Here is a 13,211-nt window from a genome sequence, read left to right on the forward strand (position 1 = left end):
CTTGGAATTCACTGTCCTAACAGAAAGGAGATTTTCAGGACTGACTCTTTAGTTAATTTGGGGGCAGGGAGAGAAGTGGAGAGTGTGGCAAGGGAAGACCCTTAAGGCCATGGTTCTCAAATTTTGCTGCCTTTACAGTCACCCAGGAAGCTCTTGAAAAGCTCAATTCCGGCCAGGTGCAGTGGCTCACGCTGGTAATCCTAGCACTTTGGAATGCTGAGGCAGGCAAATCACTTGAGGTCAGGAGTTCGAAACCAGCCTGGCCAACATGGTGACACCCCCATCTTACTAAAAATACACAAAAATTAGCTGGGCATGGCGGCAGGTGCCTGTAATCCCAGCTACTTGGGAGGCTGAGGCACGAGAATTGCTTGAACCACTTGAACCCTGGAGGCGGAGGTTGCAGTGAGACAAGATCACGCCACTGCATTCCAACCTGGGCAACAGAGTGAGACTCCATCTCAAAAAAAGAAAAAAAAGAAAAAAAAAAAAAAAAAAAGCTCAGTTCCCAGACTGTACTTCAGATCAATTAAATCGGAATCCCTGGAGGTGGGATCTGGCTTCAGTGTTTTAAAAAACTCCCCAAATGACTCTGCTGTGCAACCAAGTTTGAGAATGAGGGTCTCAAGGTGGCATTTCTCAAGTCTAACGTGCACACAAAGCACCTGGGGATTTTGTTAAAATGCAGACTGTAGTTCAGCAGGTCAGGGGTGGGGCCTGAGATTCTGTATTTCTAATAAACTCCCGGGTGATGATGATGTCACTGGTCTGTGGACCACCTTCAATAAGCCAATCTTCGGATGTTTCTTTAACACCTGAAGGGAATGGAGCCACTAACAAGTCACAGAACAAAGCAAAGCACTTTTCAGAACACACAGCTCCCCACTTAAAACCTTTCTGAGAGGATTCTTCTGTACTGTTAAGATACACTGCAAACATCTTACTATGGCCTACAAATTATCACCTGGGCAACTTTTGACAAAGCACCAAAAAATCATAGTCTCTGGGGTAGGGCTTGGACTTTGGCAGATTTTTAAGATTCCCCAGGTGATGCTGATGTGCAGCCAGGGTTGAGAATCCTGTCCTAAGTCCCTGTAACAATGTCCTAAGTCGTTGGCTCCTGCAGTTTCTATCAGAACAGCCCTTTTCCCAAATCCCCATGGCTATATTCTCTCTGGGCATTGTTGACTGGATGAAAGGCAGGCAGTGGGCTTAAGCTACAACATTGTGCCCCTTCCCTGGGAAATTAGGTGTGAGACCCAGCTTGATCTGGCTATTCCTGTGTATTAGTCCATTTTCACACTGCTGATAAAGACATATCCAAGACTGGGCAATTTACAAAACAAAGAGATTTAACAGGACTTACACTTCCACGTGGCTGGGGAGGCCTCACAATCATGGTGGAAGGCAAGGAGGAGCAAGTCACATCTTACATGGATGGCAGCAGGTCAAGAGAGAGCTTGTTCAAGCCTGTAATCCCAGCACTTTGGCCCCAAGACGGGTGGATCACGAGGTCAGGAGATCGAGACCATCCTGGCTGACACGGTGAAACCCCGTCTCTACTAAAAAATACAAAAAACTAGCCGGGCGAGGTGGCGGGCGCCTGTAGTCCCAGCTACTCAGGAGGCTGAGGCAGGAGAATGGCGTGAACCGGGTTGGCGGAGCTTGCAGTGAGCTGAGATCTGGCCACTGCACTCCAGCCTGGGCCTCAGAGCGAGACTCCGTCTCAAAAAAAAAAAAAAAAAAAAAAAAAAAAAAAAAAAAAAAAAAAAAAAAAAGAAAAAGAGAGAGCTTGTGCAGGGAAACTCCCATTTTTAAAACCATCAGATCTCATGAGATTCATCACTATCCCAAGAATAGTGCAGGAAACAACCACCTCCATAATTCAATCACCTCCCACTGGGTTCCTCCTATGACACGTGGTAATCGTAGGAGTTACAATTCAAGATGAGATTTGAGTGGGGACGCAGCCAAACCATATCATCCGGTTAACCCAGGAAATATGTAGTGGGGAGCAGTTGGTCACTATTTCCCCCAAGTAGACTTGTAACAGAGAAAGCTGCTCTCCCACAGGAATCCAAAGAAGAAAAACAGTGGAACTTGGGACTTGGGGCTGGGGGGTGGGGAGGTTTCCAGGTCTCCCACCTTGAGGTTGTACATGGCAGAGTATGCGAGAATCTCAGTAACTACCACCTTTATCTCTGGAAGAGGGCAAGTTTCCAGGCTGAGGGGCTTCATGAAACTGTCCCTGCAGCTTAGAAGGTCTAATGTGACCCACAAACCTGGAATAGTCAAACCTTTTAGGAAAGATTCTTAAAAATCAGCTTAAATGTAGCATTTCTGTGTCATAGCAACATCCACCTCCTTTAAAATTTATAAAAAATGAGCAGCTATTTTGCAAGCTTCAAGAATAAGGGCTTTTGGGGTCTCAAACTGGTTCTATTTGTAAAGGAATCATCAGTCTTTAATTTCTGCAGCTGCAACTTCTAAATCTAGGCTCTCTGTTGACTTTGGGGGTATAATTGCATGTCTTCCCTGCTTTCTCATCTATGAACTGGAACTAAGAGTACCAATCTGATCAGATTGCTTTGAAGAATAATAAAAGGGTTATGAATCATGTTACAGACATGGAAATGTCTCTTATGAATGAGTCACCATCTCCAGGAGGCACTGCTGTAGAGTAGTGAAAAAGAGGCCTTTGGTGAAGACTTATTGAAATCCCAGCCTATTCAACTATCCAATTATGTGACCTTAGACCAATTACCACCCTGGGCCTCAGACTCCTCATTGCAGATACTGGCCAATACTCCCTATTTTGCAGAACTTTTGTAGGAACTGAATGAGATAATATATGAAGACACCAGATATACAGTAGGTGTTCAAAGATATGTTTCCCTTCCCACTGTGACCTAGATTAGTTAGGGTATACCCCTTGTTACAGTATGGCTGTGATGAAAGACTACCTTTCCTCTCCAAATAACAATGGCTAAAATCAGCTAAACACTTCTTTCTTTCTCATGTAACAATCTGAACACTGGGAATTCAGGCTGATGGATAGTTCTGGGCTTTGGGAACCCTAGGCTTTTTTTTTTTTTTTTTTTTTTTTGAGAGACAAGGTCTCACGCTGTCACTCAGGCTGGAGTGCAATGGCATGATCATGGCTCTCAGCAGCCTTGAATTCCTAGGCTCAAGCAATCCTCCTGCATCAGCCTTCCAAGTAGCTAGGACTACACGGTCATGCCATCACACCTGGCTAATTGTTTGTTTGTTTTTGGTAGAGATGGGGTCCCCCACATTGCCCAGGCTGGTCTTGGCCTCAAGTGATTCTCCTGCCTCAGCTTTCCAAAGCACTGGGATTAAAGACCACTGCACCCTGCTGCACCCAGACACTTCCTATCGTGCGGTCCTGCCAACTTCAGTATGGAGCATCCGTCTTGTAGTTGAAGATGGTGATTTTTAGCTAGGAGGAAAGAGAGAAGGGGCAATGGACAGCAATCCTCTCCCCTTTGAGGGCATGGCCTAGAAGTTCTGCTCTCATCCATCGGGCTAAATGTAAGCTAATGGCAAATGCAGCAGCCCTATTTTTGAGATGAAACCCCAGCTCTACCATTTACTATCTGTGTGGCCTTGGCCAAGTCATTTAACATATTGGTGCTCCTGTTTTTAAACATTTCATGAAGTTATTGTGAAAAGTACATGGGTTAGTATATCTAAAGCATTTAGGAGAATTACTCAGCACATATAAGAGTATAAACTATTATTATTTTTATTTGTGTAGCTACTCGGCCACCCCTAATTGTGAGGGAGACTGGGAAGTATCTTTAATCAGGTGGCTGTGTGTCCAGCTAAGGTTTTAGAATTCTATATTTGAAGGAGGGAAGAGTGGACACTAGCAACCAACCAGAGTTTCTGCCATATCTGGGTAGTTAAAACAAGTGAAAAGACTACAGAAGGGACGTGATCGTAATCTCTAATTTGGGTCTTAAAAAGCCTACATAGGCTAGGCACGGTGGCTCACGCCTGTTACTCCAGCACTTTGGGAGGCCGAGGCGGGTGGATCACCTGAGGTCAGGAGTTCGAGACCAGCCTGGCCAACATGGTGAAACCCCATCTCTACTAAAAATACAAAAAATTAGCCGGGCATGGTGGCGGGTGCCTGTAATCCCAGCTACTCGGAAGGCTGAGGCATAAGAATCACTTGAACCTGGGAGGCGGAAGTTGCAGTGAGCTGAGCTTACACCATGGCACTCCAGCCTGGGTGACAAGAGCGAAACTCCATCTCAAAACAAAAGCCTACATAAGGCCAGGCATGGTGGCTCATGCTAGTAATCCCAGTGCTTTGGGAGGCTGAGGCAGGAGGAGGACTTGAGGCCACTAATTTGAGACCAGCCTGGGTGACATAGTAAGACTTTATCTCTACAAAAAACAAAAATTTTAGTTAGCTGGGCATGGTGGTGTATGCCTATAGTCCTGGCTGCTTGGCAGGCTGATGTGGAAGGATTGCTTAAGCCCAGTAGGTCGAGGCTACAGTGAATTATCATTGCACCACTGCACTCTAGCCCAAGCAACAAAGTGAAACTCCTGTCTCAAACAAAAACAAAACACAGCCGGGCGTAGTGGCTCACAACTGTAATCCCAGCACTTTGGGAGGCTGAGGAAGGTGGATCACCTGAGGTCAGGAGTTTGAAAGCAGCCTGACCAATGTGGTGAAACCCTGTCTCCACTAAAAATACAAAAATTAGCCAGGCTTGGTGGCGCATGCCTGTAATCCCAGCTACTTGGGAGGCTGAGGCAGGAGAATCACTTGAACCTGGGAAGCAGAGGTTGCAGTGAACTGAGATCCTGCCATTGCCCTCCAGCCTGGGCAACAAGAGTGAAACTCTGTCTCAAAAAAAAAACACAAACAAACAAAAAACCCTACATAAAACTCTTCCTTGTGTGATAAAGCGAATGTGCACCATTCCTAGAGATGGAGAGAAGAAAAATAATAACAATATGTGAGGCTCAGTGCCCAGCTGGATCTTAACTGTCCACAATGCCATGTTTGGAGGCCTCATAATATTCTGACTTTATGAAAAGTACCATGTTTTTTAACCCCTTTCTCTCTCCAGATCTTGTTGAATGCTTACCATCTGCCAGGCGCTAGGCTAGGTGTCCATGGTGAATTCTCTTCTCTCTGGCAGTGCCATCACGCTCTGAAGTTTGTGAATGCCCTCACAGGCAAGGCACCAGGACTCCCCAGTGTGAAATCACGGCTCCCATGAAGGCATCCCCTGCTCCTTCCCCACCAGCCCCCACCCTCCCAACGTGTCAGGAGATCTAACTGGCTTTTCTGGTTACAGATTCACTAGGTCAAGGGAGGGGAGGAACAGTTTGTCATGCAGTCATACACCTAATGCTAACATTACTTCAGCTTGTGCAATGGGAGGCCTAGAAACGCGGACCCAAAGCCTCTCCCCCAACTCCCAAGGCAGGCACAGGCTGGGCCCGAAGGACCAGTTACTTACCTTCCAGCAAAGTGGATTTGAACATGGAAAGTAAAAAACAAAGGAGTGATTCTTGACATTATAAAAGATAGGCAATAGAATTTCCAGAAAAACCCTGTAATACATTTTACCTTTTGTTTGCTGGTAACTCTTCAAGATTGCATACTTAAATATATCTTTTGTACAAAGTTGATATTTTACTGATGTTTCTTGGTGGTAACTCTTTAAAGACCCTAGCCACCTTTAAATTTCTCAGCTCCATCATGTCTCCTCAAATAGTTTATTGTCCATAAACATTTAAATGTTTGTTGGCTCCTTTGGCTCAGAAGAGCCCTCCAATTAATTCTTTCTAAAGCCAAATAACGTGGTAAGCAAATAACCACTCTGTAAACTGCTTGCCTAATGTGTTCCTTTCAGAGAGTCTTCTGGTGAGGCATGTTATGGGTGTAATTACTCTGCTTTTTTTTTTTTTTTTTGGAGACAGGGTCTCCCTCTGTCACCAGGGAGTGCAGTGGCGAAATGGTGGCTCACAGCAGCCTCAACCTCCCAGACTTAAGCGATTCTCCTGCCTCAGCCTCCTGAGTAGCTGGAACTATAGGTATGTGCTACCATGTCCAGCTAATTTTGGGAAGGGTTTTGTTTTGTTTTGTTTTTGTAGCTATTGGGGTTTCACCATGTTGCCTGAGCTGGTCTCAAACTCCTGAGCTCAAGTGATCAGCTCGCCTCAGCCTCCCAAAGTGCTGGGAGTATAGGCATGAGCTGCCATGCCTGGCCTGTTGTCCAGTTTTTTGATGTGCTTCTGATTTCATTTTGCAACCATCGTGGCACTTCTTTAGGGGTTGTTAGCTTTGGATGGACAGGCTCCTGCTCCTCCTTGGGCAGAGAAAGGCGTTGGCATTAGGACCTTCATATTCACCTTTTCCAAGACCTTTTAAGGGGGCCTAGAATTTTTGTCAGTAAAATACAAATAAAGCCTACAGGTTTTGGCCCATGTACTTTTAACAAGGTGCTATTAACATGCACAAGGTATTTTTAGCAGCCACTGCCTTGTGATTTCCCATGATTCCACGGAACTCCTAGAGCAGGTCCTCCAAACTCAGCTGATCTTTTCTCTAAAACCAACATCCATCTCACTTGGGCTTCATCCACAAACACAGTCATTCATGGGTTTCCATCCGCTTGTCATTAATGCTGTTTCCTTCTTTGAATTGGGCCCCTTCAAGACATGTTTCAGGTAAACCTGCCCTTTCTTCAACAAACCTCAGTTACTTTCTGCTCTGCAACCTGATCTGTGGTTAACTAAGCCACCCTACAGAGGACAAAGTGAACTGTGTGTATCCACCCACCCCCACCCCATCCTCCAGTCCTCTTACTGATTTTTGTGGAAAAACGTATGTGTGTATACATTTAAGTATATATAGAAATTTAAATTTTCTACTGATTTGTCAAAGTAATTGCTAAAAAAAGTAAAAAGTCTGAAGACCAGGAAAAGACTCAAGGATTTCACCCTTCTAAGATTATACACACACACACACACACACCCTGTGCCCTTTCACTATCCGGAACAGGATGTGAGTACGGTTTGATCTCAAGCTTCATAAATGCTCATTGATGGAATTTCTCCACATCTGCCCCTTTGCCAAGCAGAATTTAGTGAACATTTATTGAAGGAATGCAGAGGGAGCAGGGATGGCCCATTGTCTCCTATGGCTGCGGGGGCAGAGGGTTGAAACTCCCTATAGCTGCATTTCTCAGCAAACACACTGGTCATAATGCATCTTGTTGGGACAGGTTGTGTCCCTCCTTCTAGAATTTCCTCCTCTGTCCTCTTGTTCTTTCCTTAGCTAACTTTGAATGGCCCTTGAAAACAGTTTAAATGGCTGCTCCTTGAGGAAACTGCCTGAGCCCCAGGCTGACCTCACCAGCCTCCCCTTACATGGGGGTGGCCCTGGGCCCACCTGTGGCCTGGCAGGGGTCCCACCCATCACTGATGTACTGGTCTCTCTCACTCTCTTGATGACTTATTCATTAAGGGAAGGGATAGTGTCTTATTGAGTTATGTATTTTAATAGTGAGTGGCATATTAGATAAATAAATGTTGAGCCAATGGATGCAGCTAAGAACTTTGAGAAATCCATCTTTCTCATTAAGGTCAAGACTCCTAAGAATTTTGTTTTAAAAGAGACAGGGTATTGCTCTGTTTCCCAGGCTGGAGTGCAACACTACAATCATGGCTCACTGCAGCCTCAACCTCCTGGGCTCAAGCGATCCTCCCACCTCAGCCTCCCAAGTGAGTAGCTGGGACTACAGGTATGTGCCACCATATCCAACTAATTTTTGTATTTTCTGTAGAGACAGGGTTTCACCATGTTGCCTAGGCTGGTCTTGAACTCCTAGGTTCAAGCAATCTGCCCACCTCGGCTTCCCAAAGTGCTGGCATTACAGGCATGAGCCACTGCCCCCACACAGAAAATTTTTTTAAATCAGTGACCTAATAAAATGATTCAAAGAGTTAAGATAGTGCTTGGCACAAAATAGGCCAACAATAAATTAGTTATTATTACATCTTCTAAGAATGCCTACTTCTAAATAAGTTAATTCTTAACATCCCTCCATAGTCTCCCAATCTGAAACTCCCTGGCTCAGAAAGCCCTCTTCTGCCGTTAGCAGCATCCCATTTGTTTCACGTTTTATTCACCACTCTTCTAAATATTTCCTCCAGCTACTCTGCTCTTAGAGTCACCCTCTTGACCCAAATTTTGTGTCCTCTGAGGCCTCCGGAGGGCCTTCCAGGGAGGTGGGGGTCCGAGGCAGCTGGAGAGAGAAGAGAAAGTCTCCTTGCTTTGTCTGAATCCGAAGGCGTCAAATGATGGTCCTCGGATATGTTTGTTTGGCCCACAAAGGCGACACACTGTGTTTTGAAATAAAGGATACCAGCTGCCAATATTTATTAATAAAAATTGGGATTTCTGTCAACACAAGGCCAAAATTCTTTTTTTTTTTTTTTTTTTGAGACGGAGTCTTGCTCTGTCGCCCAGGCTGGAGTGCAGTGGCACAATCTCGGCTCACTGCAAGCTCCGCCTCCCGGGTTCACACCATTCTCCTGCCTCAGCTTCCTGAGTAGCTGGGATCACAGGCGCCCGCCACCACGCCCAGCTACTTTTTTGTATTTTTAGTAGAGATGGGGTTTCACCGTGTTAGCCAGGATGGTCTCGATCTCCTGACCTCGTGATCCGCCTGCCGCGGGCTCCCAAAGTGCTGGGATTACAGGCGTGAGCCACCGAGCCCGGCCACTAGGCCCGAATTCTTTCAAGGCAATAATCAGGTGGGGCAGAAACTGAGATGGCCCCTTTAGAGCACTCGTGCTCCTGTTCACCACAGACCCCCTGCCCCCGCCCCAACTCCCTATTCTGCCCCAACGGAGTTCAAATGCTGGGGCTGATTTCACGACACTCGCAGTTTCTCCAAGTGTTATTTTCCCCATAGGAAGAGGAAAGTGAAGTATTTCTTGTCCCTGTGTCTCCAACTAAAGAGAAAAATGAGAGTGAGACCCAGGAGGTCATATGTTTTGAGAAAAATACAGTGAAGGTACTCTTTGTGTAAGTAAAGAATTTGATACAAAGTTAATATGTAAGCCCAAATGTGTCTGGTTCAGAAGAATACAATTCAAGAGGCCATTCTGAAAACAATCTGGCTCAATTCACTTATTTTCTTACCTTATATGCCTCACCGTGTTGTCATTTGGGCTGAAAACCTCTGGTCAAATTGACAGAGCCTCTTGGAACTCAAATCCACCAGAGATCCAAAAGTTCATTAGTGAATGGATTTAGGTTCCATCTCTTCCTATTTTCAAACTGAAGATGGACTAGGCTCACTGGTGGCTTTGGGGACTGGAGTTGGAAGAACTCTCTTACTTCTCAGCCAAGCTCCTGATTTCTTTCCCTACAAGACAAGTATTAATAGCAAGATGAAGGGAGGCAGAAGTTCTAAGATGGATAAACCACAAAATCCAGTGTGCCTGGAGAGTGTGAACTACTGTTTGGATTAGAGAGCTCTATTTTTAATCAACCGTAAGTAATTATTTTTATTTTCTTAACTTTTCTTTTTGCAACAATTTCAGTCTTTAAAAAGTTGCAAAAATAGGCTGGGCATGGTGGCTCAGGCCTGTAATCCTAGCACTTTGGGAGACCGAGGTGGGCAGACTGCCTGAGCTCAGGAGTTCAAGACCAGCCTGGGCAACACGGTGAAACCCTGTCTCTACTAAAAATACAAAAAATTAGCTGGGCATGGTGGTGGGCACCTGTAGTCCCGGCTACTCGGAGGGCTGAGGCAGGAGAATGGCGTGAACCTGGGAGGTGGAGGTTGCAGCCTGGGCGACAGACTGAGATTCCATCTCAAAAAAAAAAAAAAAAAAAAATAGTAAAAAGATTTCATATAAACTTTTACCCAGATACTCAAAATGTTAATACTTGAGTACAAGAATTAAAATCACCAGGTGCAGTGGCTCACGCCTGTAATCTCAGCACTTTGGGAGGCCGAGGCAGGTGGATCACGAGGTCAGGAGATGGAGACCATCCTAGCCAATATGGTGAAACTCTGTCTCTACTAAAAATACAAAAATCAGCCAGGCGTGGTGGTGCATGCCTGTAATCCCAGCTACTCAGGAGGCTGAGGTAGGAGAATCGCTTGAACCAGGGAGTTGGAGGTTGCAGTGAGCCGAGATTGCGCCACTACACTCCAGCATGGTGACAGAGTGAGAATCTATCTCAAAAAAAAAAAAAAAAAAAAAAAAAAGGAGTCAAAATCATGAAATTAACACTAATACAATGTTATCATTGTATCAATGTAACACTGACACAATGTTTATCTGATCTACACAATTTATTCTGATTTCACCAATTGTCCCACTATTGTTCTTTTTCCAGCCCAGGCTCTAATCCAGGATTTCACATTGCACTTCACTGTCAGGTCTCCTTAGTCTGTTTTAGTACGGAACAGTTCCTCAGTGTTTGTCTTTCATGAACTTGACACTTAATAAACCATCTCTCAATTTCCGTCTGTCTGCTCCCTCCTCAGGATTAAATTCAGGTTATGCATTTGGTAAGAATATCACAGAAGTGATGTTGGTTCCTTCTCACTATATCACATTAGGAGATACATAATGTCTGGTGATATCCCAAAGGTTTCTCCACTGTACACTTATGAATTTCAAAGGGAGAATAGTATCTTCTGAAGACTTTGAAATGAATCTTTTTGTTATTTTCTTTGTTACTTCTATTTTTCAAGAGATAATGTAAATATCCTTTTTCTCATCACACTTTCACCCAACATCCATTGATGATTCTTGCATGAAACTACCATAATTTATTTATTTATTTTTTTTGAGACAGAGTCTCGCTCTGTTGCCCAGGCTGGAGTGCAGTGGCGCTATCTCAGCTCACTGTAAGCTCCACCTCCCAGGTTCATGCCATTCTCCTGCCTCAGCCTCCCGAGCAGCTGGGACTACAGGCGCCCACCACCACATCCGGCTCATTTTTTGTATTTTTAGTAGAGATGGGGTTTCACCGTGTTAGTCAGGATGGTCTCCATCTCCTGACCTCGCGATTCGCCCACCTTGGCCTTCCAAAGTGCTGGGATTACAGGTGTGAACCACCACGCCTGGCCTAAACTACCAGAATTTAAAACTAGAATTACAGTGAGGAGAAACATAAACCTATGAAAATTACCTAAAAAACGGGAATGTCCCTGGTCCTCTCTTTCTCAGAGAGCAGGTGGAAGTTATAAGCCGTCCATTTTTTTCTTTCAATTATTAATGAGTCCTGGGCTTCCACTGAATGGCCTTGACCCTACAGACCTTTGAGAGTACTGTGTCTCATAACTTTGGCTCATTGGGTAATATGGCCTTGTGGCATCCATATTTTAGACTCTTCATAAACCCTACACTCCATGCTAACAGCTCTTAGATTTTTCTGTCATCTATTTGCACAGGACCTGCTCATCCTGACACATGTGGTGTCACTTGGGCTGTACCTGTTTCCATTTTCTTCACCATTTTTACAAATCAAATACTTCCCAGAAGTCTCAGCTTGAAGCTTTCTTCTGCATTAAGGCATTATGGGGGTACAGGGCTTAGCTTTTCTTTTGACATTTTTCTGTACTTAAGAATGAAGCTTGGAGCCAGCATGGTGGCTCACACCTGTAATCCCAGCACTTTGGGAGGCTGAGGTGGGAAGATCACTTGAGTTTAGGAATTTGAGACCAGCCTGGGCAACAAAGTGAGACCTTATCTCTACAAAAAAATAAAAAACGAATTAGCTGGATGTAGTTGTGCCCGCCTGTAGTCCCAGCTACTCAGGTGGCTGAGTGGGGAGGATTGCTTAAACCTAGGAGGCCAAGGCTGCAGTGAGCTGTGATTATGCCACTGTACTCCAGTCTGGGTGACAGAACAAGACCCTGTCTGAAAAAAAAAAAAACCGTTTGGGCCTCAGCATTCGTTCAATACCTCCTATAGCAGGGGGCAGACAAGGAAGGGTAATTCATATCTCTTGAGAAGTAGTAAAAAGAAATGCATAAAATCAATGAATTGTAAAACAAAGAAAAGAACAAAGCTCATGGAAATCCAAAGAAATCACAGAAAAGGTGGCATTTAAAATGGGCCATGAAGATTGCAGATTCTGAGCTCTGTGTGAAGGTAGGAGGCTTTTAGGCAAAGAGGAAAGCTGGCTATGGGCATAAAGGGATCACACTTACAGAGATATATGCAAAGTGTATCTGGGGCTGAAACAGTATGCATTCTAGAGTGGTTGAGAAAAGTGATCATAAGAGATAGGCTGAAGTATCTTATATAGGCCCTTATGCTGTGCAGAGTGGTACCTTAGCCTGGGGTTTCAGGACAATAATTCTTGCAGGAAGATGGAAGGTGGACTGGATAAGGGTGTTATTGGAAGAATGGGCACCAATCAGTAGAGTTTCAGGTGGAAGATAATCACCCAAATGTAGGCAGCAGTTAGAAAGGGGCAGCTAGTTTTCAAGCAACCAGTGTATATTTTTTTCTCTGCAATTCTGAAATCTCAAAAGCTGAAAACCAAAACTTTTTTCCTGAGCTTGCATAAAACATATTTGGTAGAAAAACGTAACCTAAACTGATGCAAAGCTATTTATTATCTTTATCTCACCTAGATTAAAAGACAGCCATAATTCTTTACTGCTCCTCCCATCCACAGGTAGTGTCTGTTTCCCCTCTGCATGAATCTGGCTGGCCTTGTCATTCATTGGCTTAGACCAATAGAATGTGGTGGAAGTGAGTCTATGTAGCCTTCAGGGCTGGGCCTTAAGAGATCTGCTTCTGCATTTGCCCATCTTAGAAAGTCTCTTCCAGCAGCCAGCTGCCAGGTAGAAGCCCAACCACCACGAGCTTATCCATACTGTTAGAAAGCCCAAAGTTGCACGGAGAAGCAAGTTGAAAGAGCACTGAAATGCTCAAATGGGAATGAAGACTTTTTGGATTTTCTAAGTCCTGCCATGTCACCAACTGAAAGCAGCTGAGTAAATGACTCCAATCACACCATGCAAAGCAGAAGAACCTGCCAGCCAAACCCTTCCCAAATTCCTGACACAACAGATTTCTGAGCAAATAAAATGGTGATTTTAAGCCACTAATGTTTTGTGAACATTTGTTACATTGCAATAGATAATCCAAGCATATACTTAGGTAATTCATGATTT

At 44.6% G+C, this 13,211-nt stretch overlaps 1 long non-coding RNA gene across 2 annotated transcripts in view; it reads right to left on the reverse strand.

Moving 5' to 3' along the window:
- LOC103241824 (uncharacterized) overlaps positions 1-13,211 on the reverse strand; it is a 55,408-nt gene that overhangs the window by 40,330 nt on the left and 1,867 nt on the right. For both annotated transcript variants that reach the window (XR_005241930.2, XR_012095605.1), the window contains one exon: positions 9,203-9,428. This is a non-coding gene — a long non-coding RNA (uncharacterized lncRNA). The remainder of the gene's footprint in view (positions 1-9,202; positions 9,429-13,211) is intronic.

This window comes from Chlorocebus sabaeus, chromosome 15, assembly GCF_047675955.1.
Source record: "Chlorocebus sabaeus isolate Y175 chromosome 15, mChlSab1.0.hap1, whole genome shotgun sequence".
NCBI lineage: Eukaryota > Metazoa > Chordata > Mammalia > Primates > Cercopithecidae > Chlorocebus > Chlorocebus sabaeus.